Genomic DNA, 16,106 nt, shown 5'->3' with positions numbered 1-16,106 from the left:
ATAAATGGGGTTGAAAAGAAGCAGAAACACAAATTTTTCATTTCTCACTTTAAAGGGTAAAATTAATTTTTTTTGACAATTAGAAAAATACAGATTTTTAACTGTGCAATGCTTCAAATTAACATGTAGCAGCATTTCTACTTTCCAAATGTTTAAAAACATTAAAAGCAAACTAAGAATATATTCACAAAGTCAAAATTAAAATATAAACATTAAGAACACAAATACAGAAGGTAATATACAAAAGGACAGATAATGAATGAGTTTAAGACTGGACTAAAATCAAAACAATACTCATATTTTCATTAAATAAACATTTAAAAATGTTAAAGACATTTCTGAAAGAAAGCATAGGCAAAAAAGTATCTTAAATTTAACAAGAGAAAAAATAGGAAGATTGGCAATACCAGTATCATTCAAGAAGTAGGGTAAATGAAAATTATGAAACATTGATTAAAAGATCAATAGCAATGTTATTGAGTGGAAAATATTCACAAACCATTATGCACTACCATACATTGAGTAAACAAAATTACGACAGAGAATCTGAACAACAGAATTAACAAAACAGAAAACGCATTAATAAAAATACATGTCACTTGCCATTCTGTTTCCTATAAACAGAGAAAAATCTGTACAGGAATTCATAAAATATTTACACTATTCAAGCATGAATCTCAAAGCTAAACAGTTTCTAAAAATCCAATTTTAGTATAAAGCAGTGCAATCACAATTTAAATGCAATTGTTAAAAACCTCAATTTTTCTTTATAACAAACTTTTCTAAAGTATATTATGTGGTTTTATAGTTCTGTGTTCAAATACAGGTTTTCCCTATTACTAATTTCTGACTTCAGAGTACCTTTAAGAGGCAAGAAAATGACCAGGAAAATATCTACAGTGAAACAAATAAGATGCCCTGAAGGAAAATGATGAAATCCACATTGGTAGGTGATAATGGAAATATACTAGGTCATCTTAAAGCATCAAAATGTTTCATGAGAGGCAGGCCTAGAGATTCTTTATGTAAATATAGGAGTATTGAACAAAAATTGACACCTCTTTAAAAATTTTAGAAGGAAAAATAGTAGGAACAAGTCCATAAAATTTGAATCAAAAAAAGATAAGATAGAATTTTTAAAATCAAGCAGCAAATTATGCTAATAACCTTGAAAACATATTGTAATACACAAGTCCTCTAAGAATTGCTTTATTAAAAAATTAAAGTGGAATATCTAATTGAAAAACAGTTTAAAAGAAGAATTTTAAATACTTATTAAACCAAGTTTAAAAATTAAAAATGACTATAACATATACTGCATGCATTAAAAAAACACATTTCACAGAGTAAAGAAGAACCTGTTTTTTCAATAAATATGGTTGCATAATACATATGCAATACTTTTCCTAGAAGTAGAAAAACAAATATTATAAAGATGCCAATAACTTCCATGTAATTTAAATATTTCTTGGTGTTACACTGCAAATTACTTTGAGAAATTTTTAGGTATTTGGAAAGAAAACGACAAGAGAGGCTCTGACTGACAGAAATTTGTTCAACATGGTAGCCATTTGCCACATGTAGCTACTGAGTACTTTGGAATTGGGTCAGTGCAACAGAAACAGAAAAATAATAATTTTATTTAATTTCAGTTCATTTAAATTTATATTTAAATATCCATATGTGGCTAGTGGCTGCCATATTGCACAGCACGGCTCTAGAGCATATGGAGGAATACACATTAAGTTAGAAACAAATATTATAGCCCTACCTGAAATGTATATCAGAAATATATATATTGCAAACATATGTTAAAGTTATAGCAATAAAAAACATCTAGTACCATAATAGTGGTATCAAAATAAACATTTAGTAGTATAATCGATTATTTACAATAATTCAATAAACAATAAAGACATTTCTTAACAAAGGCAAGGATTAATTAACAAATGAAGCTGAGCCGCTAGTTAGCAATTCAGAAAGAAAAAAATCAGTTTACGTCCTTACATCATTTAAAAAATAAAATGTATGTTGTTTTTTCAAGAATTAAATGCAAAATGATAGCAACAAAGATAGGAAGGATAAGTGGCTATGAAATCAAACCTTTGCAAAGAGAATATTTTAGAGACAACAAAAGAAATCACAAACCAATAAATAAATAGACAGGTTTATACAAAAATCAAAGTAACAAATGCAATCTAAATCAATATATTTAAAGCTTTTGTATGTCAAAATAAAAAATACATAAACAAAAATGAGACATAAGGGAAAATATTTTTAGCAGATAGTTCAGTCAATATATTAATGTTATAATAATTATTAAATTATCCAATGATAGTTTTGAACAGCTTCTTAGGTCTTCCAGGCTTCGTGTTAGACAATTGGTATAACGGTAAATAAACCAAACAAGATTCCTGCCCTCGTGCAGGTTACATCTAGTGGGGACAACAGCAGTTAAACAAACTTAATTTATTAGTTTGTTTACAGGTGATTCCTTTCTTTTCCTCACACACACATCAAATCTATCAGCAAGGCCTGTTAAGCTCTACCTCCAAATCATATCCCAAACCTGACTCCATGTGTTTTTCTTTGTCCAAGCCACCTTTGTCTTTCACAGGGACTAATGCAGTGGCCTGCTTTCTAATCTCCAGGAACACACTCCAAGCTCTCCTACAGTCCAATCCTTGTCACAGAGCTATAAATCACATCTCATCACTTGCCTGCTTTTATAGCTTCCCTCTGCACTTAGGATGGGAGCCAAAATCCATATCATGGCCCACAAAAACGTAGTGGCCCTACCAATTTCTTAGATCGCAATTCAAATGCCTTTCCTCTTTAAGATCTTGGAGCATTGGGTCTCTTTTTACTCTCCCAACACCCAAAGCTCATTCCCAGCTCGGGGTCTTTGCACTTGCTTTCCCAATGCCTAGAACGTTCTAGCACAGCTGAGTCAGTTCATTCTTCAGGTCTGAGCTCAAGCACACCAGAAGGTGTCCCTGCCTTGCCTGCTCCACCTTCACTGTCTATCCCAGCTTGTTTCTCTTGTAAAGGCTCCAGAGAAAGGGTTCTCTTACACAATCTGGTGCCTCACATTTGCAAAGTAAAATACCAGTGATATATATATATATATATGTGCACGCCTTTAACAAAGGATCTCCATGTTCAGGAATCCTCACTAATTGAATAATTCAAAATGTGTTCATTTAAATGTATGTCATTTTTAACACTGATATATTGTAAAGAACCTAAATGCTCACAAAATAAAACTGATTTAGAAATGTAGAGATTTGGAGACTGGGCCCTAGAGTCAGATAAGCCAGATAACCTCAGTTTAAATCCTGATTTGCCAATTATTTGGTCAACTTACTTAATCTACATTTCAGTTTTTGGTTTCTATTATTTCATCTAAAAAATCAGAACACTAATTATGCCTCCAACACAGAAATCTTTACAGGATCAAAGGACTCCAGAGGTTAAATCTCTTACCTCAGGGATTCAATAAACCTATTTGTTCATTAGTAAATATTAGTAAATGTTAGCTATTAACCTAAACTATCTGGATGCAAATCCTGACTCCACAAATATTACTTGTTTGACCTTGAATTACCCACTATTTTTCCTGAGCCTTCTATTCCACATCTGTAAAATAAAATAGGGATGGCAATATTCCTAAATCATATTGTCATTTTTTAGTTGAAATTAGTTAGCATGTATGATAATTTATTTGAAATTATTATTGATATGAAAACATCACACAATATTTGAAAATAAACACTCAGAAATATTAACTTATTGCTATTTACATATTCAAACTGGAATACTATTTAGTCATTAAAAATGTTGATTAAGACTTTTTAGCAAGATGTTTCAAAGCATTAAAAGTGTCAAATTCAGATCATTAATTCAACTTCATGGTCTTTTAAGAAATAATAGAGAAGACAAAATCAGTGTTCAGCAAAGTTCATCACCGTGTTTGTTCTAAGATAGAAATCCTTGAAACAATCTATATACCAACACAGTTTGTTTTAAAAAAACATATACCCTTATCACTGAGTGCTTTGCAGTCTTTAAAAACTACTTGAGAGGAATGTTGATGGCACAGGGAGAGTCAATTTATATTAAATAAAACAATTAAACAATATGATCCTTATGTAGTTAGATCTAATCGGCTTTAAATTAGAAAATCAAATAACTAAGAATTGAGCCTAATTATTCTGAGTGAATGAAGCTCTAAGTAAAGTTCATGAGCCTTTTTGCACAGACTTTGTGTCCTATATTTTTTGCTCTTTGTCTTCTGTTTTTCTCCTGCTTATTAATTTCATATACCTAAAAAGAATGAAATATATAATTTGAACTGTGGGTATTTTTTGGAGTCACCATACTTAATTTTCCCTTATTTGTTAACAAGTCATACTTGTGGCCCATGAGGATGTAACGGAGCTGATTAAACTTTTTGTTACATCTCAAAGGATCTTCAGGTAAACAGGCCATTACATCTGAATTTTCCCTGGTATATGTCCACAAATATCTGATTTTTCTTTCCTGTTAAATGGACTTGACAACACAAGTCATGTAGTAGAGAGACGGAAAAAGTAGAGGGAAATCAATTCTTCTGAGGAAAGAGAATTCCTAAGCTCACAGCTTTTTGTGTTGATAAATCTTAAGTCACTGGTATAAGTCTGTTGTATGGCACAACAAACTAAAGATAAACATAAATAAAAGCTAGTGGTTAGAAAATGTCTTTATTCCCATGGACTCAAATTACAGGTGACAGAATATGGACATTTCATATACCTCTGAGAGCACAAACTCTTCAATAGTTTCATTAAATACTATCATTTTAATGACATGAAAGAACTCTAAAAAGAAAGTATAAAATACCATAATTACAAACTGTAGCATTAAAAATTAAAAGTGATCATGAACAAATACACTGAGAAACATCAAAAATGTCTTTTGACAGTGGTAAAAAAAAAAAACAAAACAATAGTACAGCAAAACTGTTTTTACCTAAAGGCTAAAAGTTATTTTTTTAAACCCTTATGGGAGCCAAGAATATATATTAGGTATTTATAGATATGGTTATGTTTCTTAAGTCATATAATTATAAAATCTGGTGTATCAAATCAGATTAAAGCGGTTCCCTTTTAGATCAGGAACCATTTTATTTTGATACATATCTTTCCCATGACCTCAATACCTGAGATTGATGGTTTCTATGCTGGTAAAAGGAGGAGCTAAGATATAAGATATGATAGAAGGAGATGGAACAAGAGTGTGAGGAAATTACGACTAATAAAGTGACAAAAGCAGAGAAGATACTGGGGGTGGTGGTGGACTAAGAAATTGGTTAGGGTGGAGTTTTGGTTCATAGTCTAACAGAAGACAAAAGCATTATTTGGTGTCTCGTTTGTATTATTTATTGAGTAATATATAGTTAGCACCAACATTTACATTAATCATCAAAATCTCAATTGAAATTTACCTTGTTATAATTTTACTGGCAATATTAAAAAACTGCATAATTAATAACACAAATTTCCTGAACATGGGGGCACAGAATTTTATATATATATGTCATATGAACAAATTCAATATCTCTACAGCTATTGAAACTCAATCAATTAGCTTTCATTAGTTTTATTTTCTTCATCAGCCGAAAATGGATTTTGTTAGACCCTAAAGACCACTTCAATGTAAATGAATGTTTTTCAGGAAACTTTCTCATTGTCCTTGAAATGCAACATAAAAATAAGCAGGATGGATACATACTAATGGAATGTGTGCCTCTTAAATCAACAGATTAAGAACCTCTTTTCCTGATTTCTAAACCAATCTGCATTCCTCACTTCTATTATCTAAGGAGGGTCTTTTCCACATGAAATGTTTCCTGCCTTCAAACAGCCCTCAGCCTATTCTTCATTCCTGCACCCACAGATGCCACGTGGAAATCTCACTGCAGAAACATGTTAAGAATGTGGATCTCTTGAAGGACTCAGATGAGAAGTTACAGTGTTCACTCCCACCAAGCCAAAGAATGAGGGGTTCTCACACTCTAGGGTTCCCTGTGTCTCTGAGTTTCTACCAAAAATGAAATATTAAAACTCTGGTCAGTTGAGAAAAATTCTTCAACAGGAACAACCAGAAAAGCATTTCTATAGTCAATGTTTGTCTGTTCACCCATATCCAAGGAAAATGCTTTACGATGTATGCTGCTCTCTTTTTCTCTCTCTCACACACACAACAAACATGCACAAGCATACACACACGTATCTCTTTTGTTCGTTCTTTGTTTCCTATGATGATCTAGGTTTACTTGACCACAAGCTGGTTAAGAGAGATACCACTGAGCAAGAGCAGAGAGAATACGGTAAGGATGTACACATATGGTATTTTAAGACATCAGAAGAATAATATAAAATGTACACAACTGATGAAAGTTTAATTAAAAGTCATGAGTTTAAAGCTTAGAAGATATGAAGCTAAAAAGTTAATAATATGCACTTTAAAATATTAATCATGGAAGTCCTAATGTAAAGTATCATTTGGAAAATAATTCATTGGCTATAGCCTACAACAAAGAAAGAGTAGTAGGTAGATACTCCTATGTTTAAACCAAAGCTCTAGCCTTGATGAGTTGTTTGACTTTGAATGAGCCTCAGAAATTTCTGTGGCCTGTTTTTCAACTGTAAAACTGGGATGATATCTCGTAATATCGTTACATGTGTTAAATTATGTAACACAGTTTGCATGATGCCTAGTAAAGCCTGAATGTTCAAAATTGTTTGAAATATCTTTATCAATAATCATAGCATGGCTTTGGAAAGATAACAAGAATAAAACCAAACCACTGGGTATGGGAAAACGGGAAAGATTGAATTATGAAGAGCACTTTGATGTCTTGAAATAAAACAGCACATGCCTAGAAAAAGGAAGTTGCTCTGCTAGGAGACTCTTTTTAAGAGTCCCAGAGACTCCAGACATTGTCCTCTAAGTGGTGGTTGGGTCCAAATTTTTATGGTTGGAGAGGATTAGATAAAATGTGTACCCTACTATCTCTGGGTTATCAGTGCCCAAATGCACTGAGTTAAATTATCCCCTTCTTATTTGCGAGGATATAAGAAGAGGGGTTCTAATTAGAGAGGACACATAGTAACACTAAAGATAAACCTTTGTTCCATGAAAGCAAAAATAAACTTCCGTTTTAGATAAAAGGAACTCTCTCCGGTCTCTAGGAAATACTGAGAAAAAGTGCAAAATCAGAGGAAGCACAACCTAATGAACACAGACAGAGCAGGGCAGCTTCTGCAGAGGAGGGATTTGGTTGGGCCCTGGGGACATTCTTTGCAAAAACTCTTGCTTCTGTGTCATGGAGATATGTAAGGTACTGTAATAGCCTGAACCAGATGCAGTAGAAACAAACTAAAGATGTTTTCCCTTCCATCGTGCTCATTTTCTTACAATTTCTACTGAATTGCAAAGTTCTACTTAGAGAAATTACCCAGAGACCACAATGGGAAAAGGACCAGAAAAGACTGTTTGACACATACACGATTTCAGAATTTCAAAAGAACCTGCACACTGGCACAAAATGAAGAGTCCCTTGTTACATGATTCCAATTGCTGCCTCATAAGGACAAGCTGATTTTAAAATGTTGGAGGCAAGAAAAATACTACTCAAAATTCAACTCATTTAATGCCGCACCCTTTAATTTATTTTATTGCCTCAAGGGTGGAAAAGGCATGTTCTTCACTGTCTGCCAGACAAGATGCAGTGCCAAGCTAATGTTAATGTGAATTCTGTGGCCAGAGCCCACACTCAAAGTCGCTCATGCACATTTCAGTTTGGGATTTACTTGCCTTTACAAAATAGCATAATAATATACACATCCCAGAGGAGACAGCTTTGTAATTTAAAACTCTTGTTTGAAACATGTCACCCACGCAGCCCTCTGAAAATACAAAACCTATAAAATTACGTTGTATGTGGAGCTCTATAAGGAACTTTCATTAAGATTTGAAAATTCTCTCAATTTACAGGTAACTTTTAAAACAGTCATTTGTTTTTGAAACTGGGCTAAAGAGTAGCATATTACTTAATGAAATAAATAGATTTTATGGAATTTATATGAAAGAAAAGTATACATTTCAAAAGAGCTACCAAGTCAATAGATAGATTGTATAAAATATCTTCCCCTGAGCAAAAGCAGCAGGTGCTCCTCTAAGACATCCCGGTTTGCTTTGCTCTAACCCAAACTCCCCACAATGCTGGAGCATCTCAAAATGAAACAGCAGGTGGAAGCATTTTAGGTCTAATCTAATAAATGTCAATCTTTGAATTAGTCACTTCCGAAATTAAAGTTAGGAATGGCAAAAATTCTCAAGAAAATCTATGATACATTTGAATTACTGTAACTCTTACAAGTACACTGACACTTTCAATGAACACTTTAAGAATCAGTATCGACATCTCAAGAGATACAATGAAGAATCTCACCAAAATTTTCCCTGTATAAAATAAATTTCTTCCGCCAAAGACTGTCCTCAGAAACTATGCCACTGCCAACTCGCCTGATGCAACAGCAAGTGGCTGATCTGTTATAAAATGAAAGGGCTCAGGTTGAAATTTTATCTTTGCATTATATAGGAAGAAGAAGCCTCTGTCTGAAAACACTTTACCTGTAGTCTCATGGATAATATGTCAGTATTTTAAATTCATTTTACAAGAACAACTTGGTTGTAAGCATCCTCAAAACTGGAGATAGAGCCATTTTAAGGACATATTTCACATTTAAACTTTAAATACCTATTCAGTATAGCACGGGCCTCAACTATTTTTATGAGGCTGCTTCCTATGCTAACTAAATACATAATTTGAAAGCAATAATATTTTCCAAAGTATTTTATAAATAAGACGTTGCATTAGTTTGGCCTTAACCTGCTTATTGCAAGCTTTATTTTTCTCGATCATAGATTTTAAAGCTGGAAGGTATAATAAAAGTTTACAATTTTTTTTTTTTTTACAAATAACACAGGGATGCCGAAGCTTTTCTCAGAACTAGTACTAGAAACCAGACCCCTATTTCTCAGTACATTATTATAAACCACGTGATAGAAGAAGAAGCATCGATTCCCAGTGTTAAGGCTTCAATCTGAATTTGGGTTTATGGCAACCAAATCTACTAATTGGCTCTATAAACAGAAATAAGAATCATGAAAACAGAACTAGATACTTTATGCAGTCTCTTATTTATAGATGAAGGAGCAAAACTCAAAGAGGTAAAAAAATTTGCTTGTTTGCATGTTTCAAAAACATCTGTAATGATCCTCTTTTAATTTGTTTTATTAAATATGCAGCAGGTACCGAGCAATAGTTGCTAGTGACATTATAGCAAAGTAGTTTTCAACCAATATTACTATAAGTAAACATAAATATTGATGTTTTTATATGTATTCGTTTCATCAGACTACACATGATTCACTTTTGTTATTCTACAATACTCAGAAAAGGGTTTTGGTATATAGTTGGCAATTAACAATTTTTGTTAAGTGTTAACTGTGTTATAAAGAGGATAGAGAAAGGAATGTGCTATAATTTGCTTTTACCCATGGTCTTTATGATATTATACAGAAATACTGCAGTTATTTCCAATTTAGTCATTTGAAAACTATAAGTAACTTTGATTAATTTACTATTACTAGTTATAATCCAAATAAAGAATAAGTGAAAAATGAGTAGATGAAAGCACTGACCTTAATTCTATTTGTTAACCTTTCTATCTACAAAAAAAAACTAAAAAGGTAAACTTTGAAGTGTTAAGGTTAGGTTAACATCATCAAAGCCAGAGAAATTGAGGCAAAATGTGTTAATTTTAAATGTTACAAATACTCAAATTCACAGGTTCTAAGTCCTCCTTTACCAGGAGGCTATTTTCCTCATATTTTGACAATTCACAGAGTATTTTGAAATTATATAAATTTGGGCAAAAGTCCAGTTAGCGTTTAGAAATCAAAGTAAATGGGTAACACAATGTTAAACATCCAGAAAACGAAATAGAAATAAATTACAGATTAAATAAAAGCTTTGAAAAGAACAGCGTTTTGAGAAAAACTGAGATGATTTCATATGGAACAAAAGTCATCAAATTATTTTAATTTATGAAAATTTAGAATGTGAGGGACATATTTTTATTATTTGAGGTTTCTCTTTTCCCTCCTTTAACACTTAGGTTTTTGCTTATTTCTATTATACATTTTTCCCCCATGGCAGTATCACTACATTTCAGTGCTACAACAGTCACATTCATACCAAAAGAAAGTATTCACCCTCTTTATACAACCCTGAATTCTTCTAAACCCCAAATATGCATTTATGTACTACTATTCTACATTTGCACCAAGATGCTCCATCTGCATCTTCAACTGTAGGCATCTAAAATTAGCTCATTATCTACCCTTCCTCTCCCATCCCAATCTGCATTTCCTCCCTTATTTCCAATCCCTCAAGATTTAAAACCTGGCATCAATTTGGACTCCTCCCTGGCATAATTCCTCACTCATCTGTCTTTCCCTTTCCATTACCATGACCACACTAGGGCTGCCAGATGACATAGAGCACATCCAGTTTAATTTGAATTTCAGATAAATGACAAATAATTTTAGTATAAATATGTCTCAAGTAGTTCATGGGACATACTTATATAAAAATGTATGGTTTAGCTGAAGTTCATTTTAACTGGGCATCTTGGGATTTGTTGCTGTCTTTCCTAAATCTGGTTGCTCCTTACCCTAAGTAGGGCTCTCGTTACTCCTTTTCTAGAGGTCTCACAACTGCCCTTCTTTTCCCCAGGCTCCCTCTTTTCTAAGCCCCATTAAATCCATTGCATACTGCTTTTTATGGGTTGAATCATGTTCCCCACAAGATCAAGTCCTCAATGCCCAGTCCTGTGGATGTGAACTAATTTATAAATAAGATCTCTGAAGATCCTATGAGTTAAGATGAGGCCAAACTGAATCAAGGTGGGCCTTAATCCGAGGACTAAGGTCCTTATAAACAGAGGAGATTTTGACACAGCAGAAGGAGACAGATGGCCAAATGGTGGAGGGAGAGATTGAGTTATGAATTGCTGGCAAACTACCATCAGAATACTACAGATGTTGGAGAAAGCATGATCCAACAGCTAAATTTTAGATTTCTAGCCTCCAAACCTGTGAGATAATAAATTCCTGTTGTCTAAGCCATCTAGACTGTGGCATTTGTTATAGCAGCCCTGGCAAACTCAGACACTGCTCTTCAGTTAGAATTCTTAAAGTTTCAGTTAGGTCTTACTCCATCCAGAATGTCTGGTAGTTTCTCGTTGCTCATATAATTACATAGATTTGTTACCCTGGTATTAAAAACCATTTACAAGGTTTACAAGCCCATTTACCAAGGACAAATTAAGCAGGTTTGGGTTCAAATACTAGCTTCAGTGCGTTCACAATGAACCCATCCTAGCATTTACTGAGTAGCTATCCATATTGAAAATGGCTTTTCCAACACTATTCTCTCCCGGTTTTCCTCTTTGTCTTCTTAACCTTCTAAAAGTTATACTTCCATGATCCTCTTTCCTGGGCCTCTTCACATCACATATCCTTTTCCTGGTGATCTTACTTTCAAGATTTTAAATAGTGTTACATTCTAGCTATCTGCTACCAGATTTCAAATCTGAAACACAAGATCCAGTCTCTCCTTTGATTGTCAGTTAACTAGACATGTCTGGCTGAGTGGCCGCCAAAACACTGCTCTTCCTACATTGCCTGTTTCTTTGAACAGCATAACTTTCTGGTAAGTAGGCCAGACAGAAGGATAATATCCATGATTTTTTCCTCTTCTCCACACCTCCCCAAATTCTGTAATTTTGTTTTCTAAATCATCTCCATCCTCTGCATGCCTACTGTCTCTTCTTTTGTTAGAGCCTTTAACACCACTTCCCCCAGTTATCAGTATGGTGTATCAGTCAGGGTCGAACTGGGAAACAAAACAACTCAGAGTATTTAAAGAGAAGGGAATTTATTCAGGGAATTGGGCACACAGGTGATGGAATAGGCTGAGAAGTCAACCAGGGGACAAAGATGAAATCCAGATACTAGCAACAGCAGGAAGCCACTGCCTCCTCTGAGCTAGAGAGATAACGAAAGGAAAATAAATCACTGGAGGAATATGGAACTGCATGCACAGGTTTGTCCAGGTGAAGCCAGAGACGAGAAGCAGCACCTGCTGGAGATGCTTTCCACTCCCGCTGCCCCCCAAAACTGCTCCCCTTCCTCCATGCTCGAACCCTTTCAAGCCATATTCTGCACTAACACCCTTCTAAAAGGCAAATCTGATCATGTCTGTACATATGTTTAAATCTCTTCAATGGTTTTCTGCTGCCTGCATAAACTTCTAACTCACCTCCATTTCCACTGCCATGGTATGCCATTCCCATCATTCCCGAGAAGACTTTTGTTCCCTTTACATTTTCTATTTCCCAACCTGAGAATTCCCCACCCCGTAACCCCACACCCTAAGACAAGCAAATGGCTTCTCATTCTTCAATAACTATTTTTAAAATCCTCTCTCTTATGATGCCCTCCCTGTTATGTTTTTTTTCTCTGCCTTTCCCTACCTCTCTCTCTCTCTTTCTTCCTTACTCTCCCTAGCAGAACCAGTGGGCTCTCAAGATACTCTGTATGAACCTCTATGGTGGCACCTATTTCAACATACTGCAATTGTGTGTGTGCGTGCTTAAACATTTTAGCACGTAACCTTCAGTTACATGTCTACCTATATTAGCAGGTTGTAGCCTCCTGGAGGGCAGGAGTATTCTGCTTTTAACAGCTAAATAGGCTCTTGAATGATGCTTTGAGTGAATTTGGTACTCCAAAATCTATTTATGTGTTTGCACATTGCAAGACAACATAAAACAAATAAAGCTTAACATATATTTTATAAACATTTCTCAATGTGTGGGGAAAAAACCTTGAAAGAGAAAACGTATTTCTTGCATTTGTTTTCCCAGGGAGAATAAAGGTCCTAGTTCTACTCTGATCACCTGTAAGTCACAGTGTAAGTGTGGATACTAATTTGACCTGTGCTGATGGACTTAAGATCCCTTCTTGCCCTGTAATTCTAATGCTTAAAAGACAGACAGATGGATAGGTGAAGAGATGGATGGATGGGTGGGTGGGTGGATATGAGGGAGGAGGAGAGGAAGGAGGGAGGGAGGGAGGGAGAGAGGGAAGGAGGGAGGGAGGGAGGGAGGGAGGGAGGGCGGCCATAGGACTATATAACACAGTGAAACCTAAGGTGATCCATAGACTATAGTTAGTAGTACAGTGATAAAAATGTTCTTTCATCAATTGCAACAAATATACCACACTAATGCAAGGTGTTAATGATATAGTGGTATATGGAGAATCTGTTTTTATGCATTATTTTTCTGTAAACCTACAACTTGTATAATAAAAGAAAATTAAAGATCATGTGAAAATTTGAATATAAAGTTGTGCTTCAGCCTTGGCAAAAGCAAAATAATTTATGTACAAATCATGACAGATGCTAGCTCTATCATAAAACAACAATTGGGTTTTGATGCTTTGCATAAATTACATCAAAAATATCCTGTTGGGTTTAGTAAGCCAGAAGAATCTTTTTCAAATTCCCCATCCCTCCTGTCCCATTTCCTGGCCGCTTCCTGAGTATGTACAAAAGGCAAAAATTACTTCACCTAGATTACTTTATTTAATGTTCATAATAACCACATGAATTTGGGTACAATTTTAGCTCTACTTTACAGATGAGAAAACTGAGTCACAGAGCCTTTAAGCAACTTGCTGAAGATCACATGCCAGAAGAGAGCAGAACTGCAGTTTGAATTTGTGTAGTCCACAGTCTGACCTCAAGGCCCATTATTTAGCCACTATATCACCCTACCCAGTGAATCATTTCTTCTCACCACAGCCGTTGGACTCAATAATGGAGAGTAGGGACAGAAAGTACACTATACCCTTCATAACTCATCCTCTCCATCCTCTATGGATGAAATTTTCCAATGAAAGAATGGCATCACTGCCCAAAGTAATCACTGGGGTCCTCCTGCTGACCAAGAAAGATCCAAGAGTGATGTAGTACGAAAGGAAAGAAAATTAGTATTTGCATGTATTACAATCTGCCTTTTAAGAAAGGACTTAAGGTGTTTGACTAAGATATGTACATTACTGGCAGATAAAATAAATTAAAATAGGTAAAAAGCAAAGCAAAGAGAAAGCGGGGATAGAACGGTATAGTGAGTGCACAAAACATAGGTCATGAATTTATAGAAGTTTGCTAGGAGCAAACTTGATCTAGGCTCTAAGCTATGAAGCAGCCAATGGAAACAGAGAAATGTGATTAAATACGTGATTTTTCTAAAAATAAAAATAAAACTGTTGCTTAGGAGAAGCCCAAATATTTCCAGTACTAAGAAGAGAGAGAAATTACTCCTGCGGTCTTCCAGAAAGGACATCGTGTAATATACAAAACAGCATCCTCCATAATATGCCAAGATATCTACAGAAACAAATATCAAAGATTGCCTCTCACAATGTCCCTCCAAGATCAGCATAATGGGTATGAAATACAAGTCACAAACTCGGTCATGCCAGAAATGGAACTTCACTCCTCATTGAGAAGTGTTTTAGTATATTCTGCTACAGACTGCCAGGATTTAATTCCCAGCTTCGTTACAAACTAGCTGTATGATCTTGGGCAGGACATCAAGACCTCTGTGGGCCTCAGTTTTATCATCAATAAAATGGGAATGATAGTAACTGTCTTATGTGGTTACTGTAAGCCCTTAATTACTATACATAAAGTGCTAAGAACAGTTTTGGGGACACAGTAAGCACTCTTCACAATTTTTATATTTTATTATTAAATAACTAAACAATTTATTTTTCAAATCCTAATCTCCTATGTGACAGACAAAATATTAATCAATTTAGGTCTGGGTCTAGGTTTCAGAGAACTTTTTAGTGCTCAGGCATTAGGGGAGGAATGGAGGGAACAGGGGGAGAAGGTATCTGCTCCACAGAGTCATCTACACTAGCGTCCCTTAAGGTTTCCTCTTTCTTCTGGTCCAAAGCACTTGATCTAAACAGATGAATATTTGTTCTCAACTACATCCCCTTGGATATATGGAGATCATGTTGCTTCTCACAGTATGACAGGATCAAGAAACCATGTGGCTGCCTTAGACCAGGGTCTTGCAGATTCCTCAAACTCTACTAGGAAAATGAATGCAAATCCCATCTGATATCCAAATAATTAACCTATTAGAGGATTCTACTGAAAATCACCCCCAAATGGGATGGACAAAGAGAGGGGAAGGGATAATTCAGTCTCTTCTTAGGGACCTTAGCTTAATCACTCATCACTTTTGAATCTGCGGAATTCTTATTTTATCTTGGGGAGCAAAGCGGAGGGAAGCTTTGCATGGGCTACCATGTCTTCCTTTCCAAATGTGTCTATACCATGGTCTCAACTTTTGAAACTCAAAAGACAAGAACTGACTTCTTTCCTCACTTTGTGTTTCTGAGGTGTGATTCCTTTCTAGAATATGGGAGGCTGATTGATGTGGGTTGGGGGGGGGGTGCAAGGGAGCCACAGTATTGCAACTGGAGGGATTAAGTGAAAGCTGGTTAACATGTCCCAATATATCCTCCCTCATAAATTATGGTATCTTCCCTAAATATATTTCAGTCAATGCAATTCGGTGGTGGTTCAGTAAGATGAGGTCCACATTTGAAGCTTCCCTTTCTTCATATTAACTGGTAGGCAGATTTTAAAAAGAAGACAGAAGAATGTGAAGACTGAAGAGAAAAGCCATATAATAATGATACAGTAATATGTGACACCTCGATTTTTTCAAAATTCTGAGTAACAAGCACAACGCCTGGTGCTGGCTGATGCGCCAAATCACCTATTTTAATTTTCAATTCAAGGTATTTTTTAACTGTAAACCAGGCTAAAATAACATACAGCAATTCATATAAGTAATACTCAATTTTCATATAATCAGTGCCACTAAGATAAAGATCCAACA

The 16,106-nt window shown here is 35.0% G+C and overlaps 1 protein-coding gene and 1 long non-coding RNA gene across 3 annotated transcripts in view; one reads left to right on the top strand and one right to left on the bottom strand.

The window, feature by feature from the left end:
* The window catches only part of ZFPM2 (zinc finger protein, FOG family member 2), a 476,528-nt gene that overhangs the window by 391,299 nt on the left and 69,123 nt on the right, over window positions 1-16,106 (bottom strand). The window lies entirely within an intron of this gene.
* Window positions 11,339-14,816, top strand: LOC143688944 (uncharacterized). The gene is made up of 3 exons (XR_013178396.1): window positions 11,339-11,827; window positions 13,044-13,090; window positions 13,821-14,816. It is a non-coding gene; the product is annotated as an uncharacterized LOC143688944 (long non-coding RNA).

The sequence above is a fragment of the Tamandua tetradactyla genome, chromosome 6 (assembly GCF_023851605.1).
Source record: "Tamandua tetradactyla isolate mTamTet1 chromosome 6, mTamTet1.pri, whole genome shotgun sequence".
NCBI lineage: Eukaryota > Metazoa > Chordata > Mammalia > Pilosa > Myrmecophagidae > Tamandua > Tamandua tetradactyla.
The sequence above is the reverse complement of the archived record's forward strand: the minus strand, read 5'-3'. Positions and strand labels throughout refer to the sequence as shown.